The sequence below is a fragment of the Haemaphysalis longicornis genome, unplaced genomic scaffold (assembly GCF_048455015.1).
Source record: "Haemaphysalis longicornis isolate Haplotype H1 unplaced genomic scaffold, Haemaphysalis longicornis Haplotype H1 scaffold_2, whole genome shotgun sequence".
In the NCBI taxonomy this organism is placed as follows: Eukaryota; Metazoa; Arthropoda; class Arachnida; order Ixodida; family Ixodidae; genus Haemaphysalis; species Haemaphysalis longicornis.
The window spans coordinates 206,739,933-206,756,618 of record NW_027526295.1 but is presented as its reverse complement, the minus strand read 5'-3'; the positions used below and the strand labels follow the sequence as shown (position 1 = coordinate 206,756,618).

Below are 16,686 nucleotides of genomic sequence, written 5' to 3'. Positions count from 1 at the left end.
AAGATTTCTGCGCACAAACCTGTAGTGCTGTAAACTGGGAAAAATGTTCGGGTCTGTGGCACGGGGTATGGCCCACCAAACCAGAGTTTTTTGAAAACATCCAGTGGTTTCAGGTACCGAAAAGACATCTTGGCGCTCCGCTGGAGTGCTACCAAGATAGTAGCAAGCATTGGCAGGAAGAAGCAGTAAGATTGCGTGAAAAAGCAACGAGGTGGGGAGGCCGCAACCTATCGATGTTCGCTCGTGCCACTGTCTGCAACATGTTCTTCCTGGCAAAGCTATGGTACGTGATGCAAGTAATACACTGTTCGCGAGTAAATGTGCAGAAAATGCACCATATTTTTGCTGTATTCATCTGGGGTTCCCAGTGGGAAAGAACCAGCCGTACGAATCTCTTTCGTAAAGTTCGAACGGGAGGGGTGGGCTTATCACACCTGTTTTTGCGACAACTTGTCAGCAGATTTATGTTTCTTCGCGATGCGAGTGATGCCTTTCTGCGCACATTTCTACAAAGTGTCTTGGTGGGTTCACTCCCGCAGTTTGTTGTTTCCAGTATTGATGAACGTTACACATTGAAAGGTTACCTGAAGGAAACCGTTGAATCTTTAAGATTCCTCTGTGTAAGGTTTTCCCTTGAATACCTTTCAAGTGTTTCAAGAAAACGTCTGTCAGAAGATCTTAGAGATGTTCTTTTTCCAGTACCGCTGTACAGAACTATGTACCGCATTGGGCCAGGGCAAGATGTACTGTGTCGCGTCAAAAAGATGGCAGTCCCAGCATGTATGAAAACATTATTTTTTAAGCTTCATTCGGGAACTCTTCTAGTCAAAACATGGATGGCTGAAAAAGGGTTGTTTGTGCCATGGACAACAGTTTGTCTTTTGTGTAAAAAACCCGAAACAATAGACCACGTTTTCCTAGACTGCTGGGATGCCGTCTTTTTTTGGGACGTTCTTCAGCGTACCCTGAAAAAAGACTTGCCTGTGACACCACATGGAATCCGTTTCATTCCCGTAGACGAACATGACAGTGTGCCGTATGACCTGATAATGCTTTTGGGCCTACACGCCATTTGGCTGAGTCGTATGGCGGTGCGCCACTCTGATGCTGACGCGAAGACCGTCAGCAAATACTTTGCTCAGAATGTCAGTATGCTGAAGGAAGTAATTAATGTGCAGTGCCCGGAGCTTACGTGGCTACCCATTTTGGAGGAATTGTCTTCTTTCGATGTTTATAATAGTTTTCGCCAGCCGAAGTTCGGTGAGCGGGTTTTAAACCGACACTGATGCGTTTTAGAATAGCATTGTAGACATTGTAGGGACTGTTTGTTCAATGTGCAATAAAGAAAAAAAAAAAGCGGGGCCATAGCTCAGTGGTAGAGCATTCGACTGCAGATCGAGAGGTCCCCGGTTCAAACCCGGGTGGCCCCTGCCTGTTGCTTTTTTTTTTTTCTTCAAGATACGCGCGCTTTGGAGAATTCCTCAGGGTTTTTAGCGACACTTTCCTGGCGCCCTTTTAAAGACGATAGTCTTTGTTGGGCTATCTAAACTCCGAAACGTTTGGCCTGCTTGTTCCTCTATTTCGCCGCCAGGCCAAATTCTTGAACAAAAGGTTTAATGCAGAACGTCTCCAAACTTCTAAATCTGGTAGCGTACTTCATACTTCTCAACATTGTTCGGCAAAAATAAAACATCTTGCATGTTTGAGGCAAAACATGCTAGCCGTTTTTTTTTTTCTAAATAAAAGAAGCGTGGGCTTGAGTTGTGCGATAGCAGATACCATAAGGCGTATAAAACATTAATGAAAACAAGAAAAAGGGGATGAACCACTTCCCCAATTCCTTCCCTCGCGTTCTTGATTGCCGGCCTTCCTTATGTATTCACCAACGCGCCCCTCGTTCCAAATTCGGATCATCTGAACGTATAGCAAGGGCCTGGGTTATGGTAGCATTGGAGCCATAGGTAGCATAGGAGGGGTATCCCCTAGATTACCAGCTCCTGATACTGTAGACGTTCGAGTAAGAGTCCGGGGGCGTAAAAGGAGGTCTCTTTCACCCCGAGTTCACAGAGTGCCCGAGCGGCCAGCCCAAGCGTACGAAACAATTAAGTTACATAAATACCCAGGAAAGTGTAGGGACACAGACTCACCGGTTGCATAGTTTGTATACGGCAAGAGAACGCTATTCTGAAAATGGTAAGGTCGGGTCCCAGACGCGGAGAATGTTTTTCTCCGCTTTCTTGTTTTGAAATACTATGTGAAGAATATATCTGTTTCAACAAGAAAAAATAATAGGCCACATCCCCTATGCCTTCCTTGGCGTTCTTGGCTGCCGGCCTTCCTTGTTGTGTGTTCATCCAACAAGCCCCTTATTTCAAATTCTCATTAGCTATATATAGAAAGTCTTATATAGCAGGGTCGTGTGATATAAAACTAGTATTGTACGGAACGGGGTTCCAAGGAACGGAGTTTCGGGAACTAGTTCCTTTCGGGAGGAACGCAGGAACGGTACCGTTCCGTTAACGGTCGGTGGAACTGTAACTATAACTCGTTAGGTTTACGAAGGAATGGCATAGGGAACAGCGTTCCTAATGTAAACGTCCCATCGCCACAGTTTGGTTGTTTTTGATTCGAAGAATTTAGCACTTTGAAGCTAATACAAACAGCACAGGCCACTACTATGGCTCTCTTCCTATAAGCTGCCCATTGAAAAGAGGTAAGCGGTGCCCGCATCTGGGATTGAATATGTTGCTTTTCTAATTAATTGTTTGGGGTCGAAGATTTGGACACTTCAAAGGAAAGCGCGAGCTCGTTGTCGCCAGTTTCTTAATCCCTAAGCTAGCGTTATCATAGATGCCAGATAATTATATGCGAGAGCAGGTGACCATCAACATAAGGACAAAGCTTGAGGTGGTGATCAAACCAGCCAGCTCAGATTTTTCCGCACCCGAAGATTTCTTCTTGTTCGGGCACCGAACCCTTCCAGTCGAGGCACAGGATAGGCTGTCGCGGTACCTGCTGGTATTAGTTGGCTACCTGCTGTCGCCGATAAAGAACTTCGAGGGACTGAACTAACTTCTCATCAAGTACAACACAGCAGTACCCCCAAGCACTTCAGTGGAACGGCTCTTCAACATTGCCAACGAAGCGCTGCCGAAGAAACGGGATCGTCTGTCGAACTCCAGCATCGAGATGTAACTCTTGCTGAGTTCAAACAAGGAACTCTACTAAGTTGCGAATATGTACTCTGAACATTTTTTCCCACTCATACAGTAATATTGAATCAGCTTTCATGAAATGCCCATATATTGTTGCGTTTGACGCGGTTTCTTGTGCAAGAAATTTAGTTATGTTCATGCATGCGATGAACCTTCTATTTGCACATCTGAAGCGCAGTATCCTGACTACACATTTGAAGACCGATGTGGAAAGTGCCATATCTGTTGCATTTGTAATATACGAGCACCAAAGTTGCAGTTCGATAGGTCTGTAGCATGTCCGGTTCTCTTGAAAAAATTCGTCTGGGAGCTTTTCTTTGGATTCTTCTTATTTGAAGATAATCTGCTTCCGGCGGTGTTCATATGGGTGTAATATACGTAGTTCGATATGAGTTTCAAATTGCTCGCTTTATTTAACCTCATGATTATCCGAAACATAATGTAACGACACTTTCCAATGTTCGAAGTGTAACTGTGACGCGTTCCTTTCGCATTAAAGAGCTTGTAACGGGAACTCGTTTCGAAATCGGGCAGGAACGAGGAACGAGCTTCTTTTTTTAGAGGAACGCTAAGAACACTGCATAAAATACAAGACAACGCACTTGCCAAGTTAATTGTTATTATTGGAGCATTTTTTTGTTTTAGAATAAATAGAAGGTTATAAGTACAAAAAGTGCACCACGTGCATTTGGTACACTTTTTTATATTTAATGCTTTTTACACGCCGTGGTGGCTCAGTGGCTATAGCGTTGTGCTGCTGAGCACGAGAGCGCGGCGACCGGCCGCGGCGACCGCTTTTCTGATGGAGGATAAAAGCAAAAACGCCCGTGTGTACGAGATTTCGGCGCATGTTGAAGATCTCCGGGTGGTCCAAATTAATCTGGAACCCCCACTACAGCGCGCCTCACCGCCTGCGTTGCGTCGGCGTGTTAAACCCTACAATCAATCAATCAATCAATCAATCAATCAATCAATCAATCAATCAATCAATCAATCAATCAATCAATCAATAAATCAATCAATCAATCAATAAATCAATCAATCAATCAATCAATCAATCAATCAATCAGTCAGTCAGTCAGTCAGTCAATTGCCAAATCAATCAATCAATCAATTCATCAATCCATCAATCCATCCATCAATCAATCAATCAATCAATCAATCAATCAATCAATCAATCAATCAATCAATATTTATTGCTTTTCTTAATTTAGTATTTCCAAAAGCATAACTCCGACTATGAATCTATTTCGGAAATTCAAGTTATAACGGCCCTATTCTCGACTTCAAGAAATTCATCGTGAATTCGCCGTTTTGCGTAAGCAAAACGTAAACGATCAGTGACGTGTGCATGTATTTGACGACTTGGAATGTAATTTGATGCTTAACTTATAAAGATCACAAACAAGCTATGAATTATTGCGTATAAAAGCTATAATAACTCTTGGCATTTAAGACGGCATCAGAGGCTGGCGGCAAAGGCTGGCAAAAGAAATCAATTTTCTTGGGTTAAAATTGGCGTCAACACCTCAAAGCGATCAAGTAACGTTGACCCAAAAGCTACGACAGCGAGCGAAAGGCTTCACACAATCCTTTTTGCCGTATCTATTTGTTTCTTTCAATCGCTTTTAGTAACATCGTCGAGCTGTCTGCTTTACTGCAAGATTCGTTGCGTTATCACCTTCCCCGCCCTCACCGCGTCACACTGTCACCTGCTGCTATGATAGAGTTTCTTACTTTATACACTAGAAAGGAATCTGGCGCCAGCGTCTATGCGGCTCCCATCAAGGCTACAGTGAACTAGAATATTGTAATAGTGCAAAAGCAAAGGCATTTTCAATGGGGGGCACTGAAGCCAGAAAACCACCGGAAATCTGCAAGGGGAGCTGCCGTAGAATACTGCAGGGGTCATAGTGTAGTAGATACAGTCACCGCCTGCCACTCGTTGTCCCAGGGTTCGAATACCGGCGTATGATCATGTTTTTTTTATGTTTTTGAAACACATGAACATAAATAAAAGCAAATTATCTGTGCTGTACACCGACTCATTGAATACTTAGAATGATTAATGACAGAAGAAAATCTGCAAAAAGTCACAGAATTGTCTACTAATGCGTTGCATTCTTACGTCATTTGGGCAGTGTGAGTTTTTTACAGCCAAATGTGGGTATGCGTAGCGAAAGACGCTCGTTTATTTTATTCTTAAAGTTCTTTGTTTCTTTCCGCCAGTGATGTAAATTTACAGCATTATAGCGATGAACCGTGTTTACCTCGCTAATTATGTTCTTTTCATGAAGATTCTAGCGTAATAGAGAATTGCGGGGGGGGGGGGGGGGGGATTGACACGCCCTAATCCCAATGATCCTAATCTTAATCCTAATGACGACCATGACTTGTTTTTCACCACAATTTGATCCGTCATCCCGCAAAACGCTTGCGTTAGCGGCGCAAAGACAACTGCGCTCAATGAGCGCCAATCAAAAAATCATCGTTAAGAAATACAAAAGGTAAAGCGATATTTAGATGACTTGAAGAGCACACCGACTGCATAGCGAAGATTGTTTTGAGTTTTTAATTGACTTCTGTTTCATTCTGTGTTTTAGTTATTATTATTATTTTTTTTTTTGCTATTTCAAATCATGTCCTGAATCACCTTTTATATGGGACACCTTTACTGCTTCGCGATCCCCTTTGCTACGCGATGCCTCTTCCGCCTTACGCTTACAAATGTATTCGATCAGTCTGGTATAAGCATCACACTGCTGCTTGTTTTCTTAAGGTATTGCCGATATAAATAGCGTGTTTTAGAACGCTTCACCGTTCAAACGCATTTGGAGCCCCTGGAGCCGGTATAAGTACGCACGCAAACAAAAATAAACGCATGGACACGAACGTCTCGTTATATTAGACGCCTCGCGCTTTAAAAACTGGTAAAGTTGGCTTTACCGCAAGCCGTCTCGAACTGAGGGCATCGTGAGAAAGAGAGAGGAGCGAACTGTATATCTCCGGGGGAAAAAAAGGGGGGAGGAGGAGGGTGAAGTTACATAGGGCCGCCGCGACGTCCAGTGACCGCGGTGAAGGCCACCGAAAAATGTATGAAATCCATCGGCTCGAGAACAATACGTATTATCCTGACCTCAAGAGCACTTTGGGCAAATTGATCTTGCGCTCCGCGCAAATACGTACACAAATAAATTGCTCTACACCGAGATTCCAACCCATGACTGCCGATTGGAAGGCGGAAACTGTATCCACTACAGTACGTCCCCTCCAGTATTCTACAGAAGCGCCCCTAGAGTATTTCCGGAATTCTGGTTTCAATTTGCCTGAGGTGATTTTGCCACTATATTACAATATTCTAGTTCACTGTATCAAGGCCGTCTGTTTGGTCATGGGCCGCCATTACACCGTGCTCTCGCCTTAGCCTCATCATTGGCTTGGATTTCAGAATACACAGGTAAGCACCACCGTTGTTCCCGGTATCAAGCAAAATAGACCACAAAATGTGACCTTCGCGTGTTAGTGGCCGTATATTCGAACACAGTGCCACAAAAACGCGAACCATGCTATGATATTATATAAGTGGAAAATAATAAAGGCTTTATTAAAGCTAAGGAAAAAGGAAGTAATGAGTATTTTTGCTGGAATGGTTGTGCCTACTATTCTGCAGGTCAAGGCTGGCAGTTAACAATTAACAATGTTAATATTTTGGGAAATACTCATTAGAGACCATCATTTTGTTAATTAAGCGTTATTTCAAACAATAAGTGGTTTGAAAAGAGTGGAAATGGTTTTGAGCGGGCCTATCAAAACGTCGCCATCGTGGAGAACCGTTGCCGCGACCGTCAGCTACAGTTTAACAAAACTTGCTGCCGAGCGAGTTGGTTCATACTTGAAGAAAAGGGAAAACGTGGCGTTAAACAGCCGTGGGTGACCGCCGCAGGCGCGCGTATACAGTGTGTTGCGACGGTAATTGGAACACTTTATAAAATTTTCCTGAGCGAACCGCCGTTCTGTTCGCGCTCAAACTTCACACGAAGGTCGCGTTTTGTGGTCTATTTTGTTTGACACCAGGAAAAACGACGGTACTTACCTGTTTATCCTGAAAATAAATAAAAACGATTTTCGCCTATGGGAAAATGGCGCTGATTTGGACGTGGGAGCCCGAAAACCGGGTTTTCTGATCGTCTGCTGCACCATTTGGCTCCGTACGTCAATCCAAACGTGCGTTTCACTCTGCAGGTGGTTCCGTCGTTCCAACATCAACTTGCGCTAGCTCGCACGTCTAAATCAGCCGCCATTTTCCCGTGGGCGAAAATCGTTTTTATTTATTTTCAGAATACACAGGTAAGCACCACCGTTGTTCCCGATATCAAGCGAAATAGACCACAAAATGCGACCTTCGTGTCAAGTTTTGGCGCGAACAGAGCGGCGGTTCACTCAGGAAAATTTTTTAAAGTGTTCCAATTATCGTCGCAACACCCTGTATGTTGTACCTGGTCTTCATCGACGTACGTTTGGTTTCTTTTTTCTTTTTCGTCAGCTACAACTTTCCCGGCGGAAAATTACCAGCTCAGTCATACGTCCCTTCGACTCCGGCATGACCAACGTTAGGTACGAGCACGCACTGCCTGCTCTTTCACCAAGCACGCAGTTTCCATGGCTCACGGCTACCATAGAACAGGGAGAATTTCGGCTATCTCGTAGTTACTAGACGTGCTAATGCATAGTGAAGAAAGCCAATAAAAAAAAACAGCTTAATTAAGAATCCAATTGCCATGCCAAGCCGAAGCCGGAAGCTGTGGTCTTCCCATAACACCCTCGACGACATGGATTCCCAGGTGCAGTTTCCTCTATAGTATACTTACTAATAAACTCTATGGCTGCTATGTTACAAACTTATGGCGTGAAAACAGAAAAAGACGGTCGTGAGCATCGGTTGTGTGACGCGCTAAGGACAGCGAAACGCTACGCCTGATAACGACACAGCGTACTGATGCCGTCGGTTAATTCATTCGTCAAGCTCGAGCTCAACCAGCGTAGCAGTGAATAAAACTGCCCGTTTTCTTTGTTATTTTTCTCTTGACTCCGATCATGTGACCCAGTTGCTTGCTAGGAGGGGGGCGGACAAACGCCATGCTTTGAAGTTTTTGCAATGGAGAGGCTTGTACGGTCCTCTTATGTTGCTGTTATGCCACCCAAATAATTGCTATTTTTTTCCAAACATAACAACAAAATACGGGACGTTATCGTATCTGTCGTTTCTTCTCTTTTTCGCCACATCTAGTTTGCGCCCGTTTTTTTCTTCCCATTTTATGCTCCGTTATCGCGAACTTAGGAACAGTTAAAACTATTATTTCTTTCGTTAGAAAACAGTTTCAAAACGCGCGTCGTGCGAAACTGCGCCTGCTGCAAATTGACGGAAATTTCACGGCGCCGAAGGAGCGGGAAATTTTTTGCCCTATTTTGTGGCGACGGCAGCCGTCATTGCAAGCTGTTACGTAACATCACGTAACTTTTACCAACGCCGCCTGTATAAACATTGCTAACGCGTGAGCGAAAAATGGCCAAACAGCCACTCTCCTGCTGCTCTCTCCTACCCTTTCCCGCTCCGTAGCTTTTCTGCGTGCTTTTATGTCCGCCAGCCAGCGCCGCTTCTTGGAAACTGTGCAAAATAGTTGATAGTTTGTCTAGCGTTACCCAGGCGGCGCTCCCACGCCTTTATGTCTTTGAGCATGCCTGTTTATCTTGGTCTGTCGCTGATAAAACCGCCTTTGCCAAGGGGGACGCAAACCCACTTGTGCTGCCGCTGGCTGATGTCGGCTTTGCGCGTTTACCTACTTTGATCCCGGTACGCCACATTTTGTGAGTGGCGCATTCCCCCCTCTGTCCCCTGCGCATTTTGTCCTAGTTTTATCCACGCTGTTCGCACTCCGCATCGGTACGCAGTCTTAATATTGAGACTGTACTGCAGAAGCGCCCGGACAGCGTGGCTGGCCGCTCTGCTGCTTATCCGTTTCTCTGAAATTTACAACCACGTGATATTTCTTTGAAAATTAATGGTAAGTGAACGCTTGAACAAAAACAGTCCTCGCAATTTTTTCTTCACTAAATCCTCCAGGGAGAAAAATACCAGTAAAATAATGGCTGTACCATCCTAAAAAATTGTTTTTCTGTTTGCTATTTGTCTGCCCGACAATAATATGTTCTTACACTATTTCAGTTCGTCCTCCGTCATTGATCTTTCGAAAAATCCAGGAGGTATGAAGCGAGTAACACATTGAACGAGATCCACAGTGCACCCAAGAACATAGCGCCCCGTCGCGGCTAAGATGTGAGGGAAACGGCTCTTGAAACCCAACAAGCAAGCTGACAGACACTCGTCGTAGACGTGGGTGCAGCGTTCGCGACTCGCAAGCAGTGACGTAAGGCGGAACGTCCGCCGGCGCGCGCCATTTAGCGGATGAGTGCCTGAACTAAGCGTCCCTACCACTCCCATTGAAAAGCGGGCGACGCGTTAGGCAATGTTTATACAGGCGTCATTGCTTTTACGCTAGCGCAAGTTTCCCTTGTGTGACGTAAACGTTCCCTCCAACTGTTTATGTTACGTCACGTTTACTCAGCCAATCACAGAGAGGGCGTGACCTACAAGGCATATTGTTGTTGAATAGCAAAGACAGGCCTATGTCATGTCTGCTGCATTTCGTCCAGTTTTTCATTGCCGGCCAAGAATTATGCGCTTCAGTAGAAAAAAATTAGGCAAAGATTAAAACTGGGGCTAGTAAACGTCATAAAACGTGAAAATGACGAAAGCAAACACAGCCGCTTTTTCAGCCGGAAGCACGTGACCAAAACTGAAAGCCAGTCAGACAAGGCTTCCGCCGAATTAACAGTTCCCCGTGAATTCATGGAGCCGATATTAGCGCCCCAAAAACCTACAAAGTGGACGCCATCAAAGAGCTTCTGGCTTTTCCGTAATGAGCCCCCCCCCCCCCAAACACCTCAAAATATCGGTGCACAACAGACGACACAAGCGCTGTGTGGTGTGCCCACCTGTGCTCCCTTCGCCAAAAAACTGACACCATCGTCCCGTAGGGGAACCCTGAGTAGTATGCAAAGCAGCCATGGGATCGATTCAAGTGCCCATTAGTTTTCAGTTCGTCGTTTCCGTTAGGTTGAGGTACGTAGCTACCGTTATATTTACAGTTTGGTTTCCATGGTAACTACCACACTTTTCACTTACCGGAACTACGAAATGGGAAATTGCGTTGAGCCCATGGCTGTTTCGCATACTACTCAGGGTTCCCCTACGGGAAGATGGTGTAATTTTATTAGATGCGGCGGGGCTATGTCCCTCCCTTGTCGTTGCTGCACCGTCCACACCCCCACTGCGCATGTTCGGCCTGCGGAACGCCCGGTGGTGTCTTACCCTTTAATGGCTCCTGGAGCGACAGTGTTACCGGTGTCTTCCTGGGCTGACCCGAGATGAGCCGAGCATGCGCAGTGGTGATGTGGACGGCGCCACAACAAGGGAGGGACATAGCCCCGACCATGAGATGCTGGAGCGACAGTGTTGCCGGTGTCTTCCTGGGCCGGCACGAGACGAGCACGCTTCCCCTTAAAGGGCTTCTGGAGCGGTGGTGTTGCCGGTGTCTTCCTGGGCCGGCGGATGGATGGACGACGGGCGATGGACGACGGAGAGAGCAAGAGATGCTTCGCATCTAAAACCTGCGTTGGTCCCACTTATGCATCTAGCAAAAAACTAGCACAGCATGGTGCTGAAATATCGGTGTCCTGGCTGCACAAAAACCGCTGCTTGTGCTATATGGCCTCCAAACCTACCTGTTTCATTCTGAATATCTGGTTTGAGCATCTCGAGAGCGACCATGTTGGCAGTTAAACTGTACGGAATAACCATCTTTACTGCTGTGTCAAGAGTTTCGAAACCTCAAATCACTACAAAACAGAACAACGCTGTTGCGCTGAATAAAGCCCAACTGGGCATGATCAATCTGACGAACTCCCTAGCTGTCGCGGATAAGCTCAATTCGCATAACGACCGAAAAATCGGCGGTTATGTAAAGCCAGTGGTTCAAATACTTCGTGTTTACGCTTAGTGATTGTGCGGTTACTTGTGTTTTATGCGCGAGCTCACACGAGGCCATTTTTTATAGCTGCTTTCCTACGCTCTGTTATTCGTATAGTTGTAGGCCAAGCGGAACAGTTGTGTTGCTTTTACTTCTATTCACTATCTTTCGCTATCAACTGCCCCCAAAGCTCAGCACAGATTTGTGTCACGAGTTTGTGAAGCAGTTCGAGATAAGCTGTACACGCGCATGTGCTTTATCTCGTCTGCGAAAATAGTACGCGTGCAAGCGAGTGTTTCCGGCGTTGCCATTGTCACGCAACGTCGTTGCAAACGTACTTCCCAACGCCCAATACTCATATTGTGTACTTGTTCTACATTTCCCTCTCTTAACAACATATTCTGTTTCGGTGAAAGCAACGTTAACAACTGCCCACTTCCCGCTTCTACTTCTATTGCGAAGCTGAAACAAAGTAGATCCTAGCGGGTCTTCGAAATCCCCAAAGTTCGGTGTTTTACGCACCGAAGCAGCGCCTGGGCTTTAAGGCGTAGAGGTGGGTTACACGTTAATTAAGATTGTGAAGGCATCTTTAACCTGCGCCAAAATCCCCGCGCACGAGCGCTTCCGTATTTCCCCGTCTTCAGGAAAACGACCGCCGCGGTCGAGATTGCACTCTTCCGCCCACTCGGTGTGCACGGCTTACGCATGCCCAGCAGCACACCGCCTAAGCCGCCGAAAAGCAGTGGCAGGTGGGGCTTCCTGACCCTGTCGTGCAAAAGAAAAAATGTCTTGTGCCAAGACTAACAATGCAGAACGAAACAAACAAGGGAATAACTATGCAGAATGTTCATGTAGTCCGTCACACGAACCCAAGGACTGACAACAGATGTGCGAGTCACCCCATCCTCAGGAAGGACGATGTGAGAACGCAACACATCTGAAATGAAAGTGACGTCATAGGAGGCATCGGAACCCGAAATTAAGTAACCTCATTTTTCAGTGATACCATCAGCTGTGACTTAAGCGCAGTAAAGCACAATTGAGAAGCAGTTAATTTCATACATAAAAGCGACACCGCTTGGCGCACTGGGGACAATGTATGACAACTGTGCTGCACTTCTCCCACTGCCCCGCTAACTTTGTTCGCAGTCATCTTTAAAAAAGTGTGCGCCTGAGATAAAACTTTGAGCTCATTTTCCAACACGTGTGTTTCCTTGGCATGCAGTAATTTGTTGCATAACATTAGCCACCTTTATTTTTCCAAGTGTGCGGAAGTCTGACTGGGAGTATGTTACCGTTGTGAAAATATTTTTAGTATTTGATAGTTCCGGGAAACATGGCTACGCAGAGTTGAGAGTATTAGATGGCGTTTTATTATTAGGAAAGAAAATCATAAGGTATTTTGGCCTTCCGTGACACCTGTTAAACTAGTCTCAAAAGTTAAAGTGATCCTGCTTTTCGGCTTAGTCAGGCACTAAAAGCATAAAGAGGAAAAAGGGGGAGACACGATGTCCTTGCGATACTCAGCCGCAAAAGCCCAGGCAGAATGAGACTGAAAAATATGTGATAGGTAGCACAGCACGTTTTTTAGTAAGGCCGCTGCACTGGTCTTCTGTCCTCTATCGGCAGAGCCCTCCGTAAATATGTGAACGGTCCATTATGCGAAGACAGAAACGCGACACAGATTAAGTGGCAGAGCAACAGTACCGGCGCAAATACAAAATTTCAACGAATGGTAACAATAAAAAACACATAGTTCACCAAAATCACCACCCAGAGCTGTCTCAATATCTTTGGGACCAATAAAACTTTTGAAAATGGAATGATTAAATCGAACAACCATCACAAGCAAGGATATTGCCGTTCAAGCGGTACTAAGTGCATGTGCGCAAGCATCTCGAAAAATAAAGACGATGGAGAAAGAAGCAATTATGAATAACGTACAGGCGAGGATCAGAGCGCATTCTTCAATATTTGGAATGACAACAAACGAGGAAAATTGCAGTAACTGGTTCGAGGCAAAACAGAACATTAGCCACCTCATACAGACTTGGGCGCATGCAAAAGTTCCTCAAGAGGAATTCAAGAAAGTACAAAAGGCTAACCCATCCCTCACCTAAAGAGAAGAGGGGTGCGCGCAAAGCTTGTCACCGGCCAGTATAAACCAAACCACAATTTACAACCCCAAACCTACCCTTAATTAAACCCAAACCATCCCCATATCAACCCCAACCCAACTCCTGGCCCAACCCAGACAAACCCCACCCAACCCACTAGCTGTACGTGACCCGATCTTAAAAGAAAACCATATACCACACACACGCGCACACACCAGATAAAGAATCACCTCATCACATGCAGATTCGCTTGTTAATCTGCGTGTGATGAGGTGATGTGAATCTGCAAAAAGAAAGCAACATCGCCACGTTGGATGCCAGTGGAAGCGTGGACTGCGCTGGGGAGAAGCAAATTTACTCATTGTTGGACACCATAATAAAAGTCTACTAAGGAGCAGATGCATTGTACATGAAAAAAAAAAACATAATTGTGGGGATGTGTAAAGAAAAGTAGACATTTGTGACTACAAGAACTGAGCAGGAGTAAAACTTAAGTCACGAGCAGAATGTTTTTTATATGATTTAGCACAAAATCCTGAGAGCCGAAGTAAGTACAAAACACTAATGCTTTTAATTTTTCTGGAAAGGCGAATGAGCGATACTGAAAAGCAGACTTTGAAAATTCATAAAAAAAGGAATGCAACCAAAAAAAGTTTTCGCTAATACAGAAACTGTGCAGGAATTCACTGGCAAGGGCTTGACACTACCCCGGCATAAAGTGCTAATGCTACGATGGGCTGTATCTATACGGATGCGGCGACTGCTCATTATGCTCATTATGACTACTCAATGAATGTTATCACAGAAAAGGTCACACAGACACATTTAGGTGCGTGCTACATACGCGGGTAACACTGCCCTACGCGTAAATTTCAAAAGGAGCACAGTAGGTCAATGTGCCCTTAGCAAAAAAAAAAAAAAAGATTTTATAAGTGGTCGTAGCGAAAGTTAATACACCTGGCCGGATTGGCGAAGGCAATGAAATGGAGTATCCCGCGATCAAGATAACAAACCACTCCAGGTGCTTACGCTTACTGATGGAAGAAGAGAAAATGTGGAGGCCTAACCATCTAAGAGCACCAATTAACTAGAATTACAGGTTTAATGGGCAAAAAATCCGGAAACATTTCAACTTGTGAAGGGGGATGAGCTGCGAAGCTGTGTAGCACCCGGCGCAGAGGTTCGCATTTTCGCGTGATTGCTTTGAGGGACATTTTTAAGTGCATAGCACTTTAGGGGCTCGCCGTGTTGTCGTTGCTCGCTCGCTGGACCCATCTAGAGCCACACGGCCTTTCCTTGTAGTGGCTGTCGTCGCGGCGTTATCCAGAGGCCTCGAAAGCCAAGCGGGTTATATGGTAATAAACGTTCGAACTTGTGAACCACTGGCGCTTGTCATACATCTCCCTGTTGCTTAGCGCAAAGAAAACTGCAGGTACATTTGAGGCAAAATATAGGTAATTAACCGGCATCGCCCGCGTTCATTTGGTTAGGAACGCCGGTTGGGTTGGTTTTTACAATAGTAAGCGAAAAAAAATGGCAGTGCCACCACGCCGGCACGTGCGGGAGGAAAAGCAAGCACAAACAGAACAGAACAGAACTCCCGCTGGCACAGTTTCAGGAAGAGGGCGCTCGAGCAATGCGAAGGCTGAAAATTTGAATTGCATTGGGTTGTAGCAGTGAGCGGATAACGGCGCTACAACCCACTATGACGAATCACTGCTCTGCACCTCCGACAGCTTTCACATTGAGTGGAATGGCTTTGATTTTATAAAATAAGAGTAACAATTGTTTTAGTTGGCTTTTCGCAAGGGGGGGGGGGGGAGGTAAATAAACATTTATTTTATAATAGTCCTGGAGTCATGGTCTTCTCAGTTCAGAGGTCCCTGGGCGGTCGCTGCCAGGCGGGCCCTCTCAACCTGCGGAAGCTGATAGCCGGGGTCCGGGCTGGCTAGCATGCCTTCCCACTGCTCATGGTTGGGGGAGGGGATGGGGAGGGGGGGGGGGGGCTGGAGGGATGGTGTGTGGGAGCACGCCCAGATCATATGGTAGATTGTTCAGGGTTGGAGACAGTACTTGCAGGTGGTGGAGTGGGAGGTGGGGTGGATGGCGTGGAGGAGGGTGCCGCGCGGGTGCCACGCGGGTTCGCTTGAAGGGGGCGATAGGAGGTGGCTTCTTCCTTAGTTAACTTGTCGTGTGACGGGGGTAAGATGCGGCGTTCGAGGCGGTAGTGTTGGAGGATATCCTTGTATTTTTGAGGCACCGAATGGCACGCTTTCGATGGTGACGCTGGAGTGTAGGAGGGGAACGCCCGGTATACGCGCGCGAGCGGCAGCATGAGCCGCCTCATTCCGCTCCAGAGACTCATGTACCGGGGTCCAGAGGACGCAGAGGTAAGGGGGGTTAGGGATGTACTGTAGGATGTGGAGGGCTATGGGAGTAATCTAACCCGCGGCTTCATGGCGACAGGTAGCTCGCGAATCTGGGACTGTAGGGATAACGTCTTGAGATGTAGTGGTTGTGAGGGCTATTGCGATTTCTCCTGCAGTTATGGAGTCGTTGCCAATTACTGTTGCGAAAGTCAGTTCGATTCCTCGGTGGTCTACTGTTGTAATTGCGAAGGCTTTTTTTTTTAGATGCGAAGCAGCATATGGTCGCGCCTGTTCCCTCCGCCGTTGTGCGGCGTCCACACCCCCACTGCGCATGCGCATCCTCCTCCTCCCCCTCTGCTCTCCTTGTCTCATCTCCTCTCCTCTCCGGCATTCCTCCTCTCCTCTATGAAGCTCCTCTCCTCTCCGGGATTGCGCAACGAATGGCTACACGTGCGGCTCCGCGCGCGATAATGCGAAGCAGCTTAGGTTGAGAGGCGCGACGGTAGCCGCTGCATAGGCCGCTGGGGGCGCCCGGAACTACGAAATGGGAACTTGCGTTGAACCCATGGCTGCTTCGCATACTACTCAGGGTTCCCCTACGGGAAGATGGTGAATTTTTTTTTGCAATGGTTTCCTTATTATTATGCACGCACAAGAAAAACGCACGAAGCCCTATCCATATAAAACATCGCCTTAAACTTTCCCAATCAATATAAAATACTAAATTTACAGAAAAGTCATCAGGCCAGTGATCATGTGCCCGAACAAAATGCCCCTGGTGAAGAACCTCGTCATCCGCGGCAAAACTGGGCAGAGTAGGATGCTGAGCTATTCATCCGGATTAAGCAGGATACACGAGCTTCGAAACCAAACGATCCGACGGAGAGTGGTAACCTGG

General features: G+C 46.2%; 1 non-coding gene across 1 annotated transcript; it reads left to right on the top strand.

The window, feature by feature from the left end:
* The first annotated feature begins 1,358 nt into the window (after nt 1–1,358).
* On the top strand, nt 1,359–1,430 carry Trnac-gca (transfer RNA cysteine (anticodon GCA)). Its single transcript has one exon. It is a non-coding gene; the product is annotated as a tRNA-Cys (tRNA).
* The last annotated feature ends 15,256 nt before the right edge of the window (nt 1,431–16,686 follow it).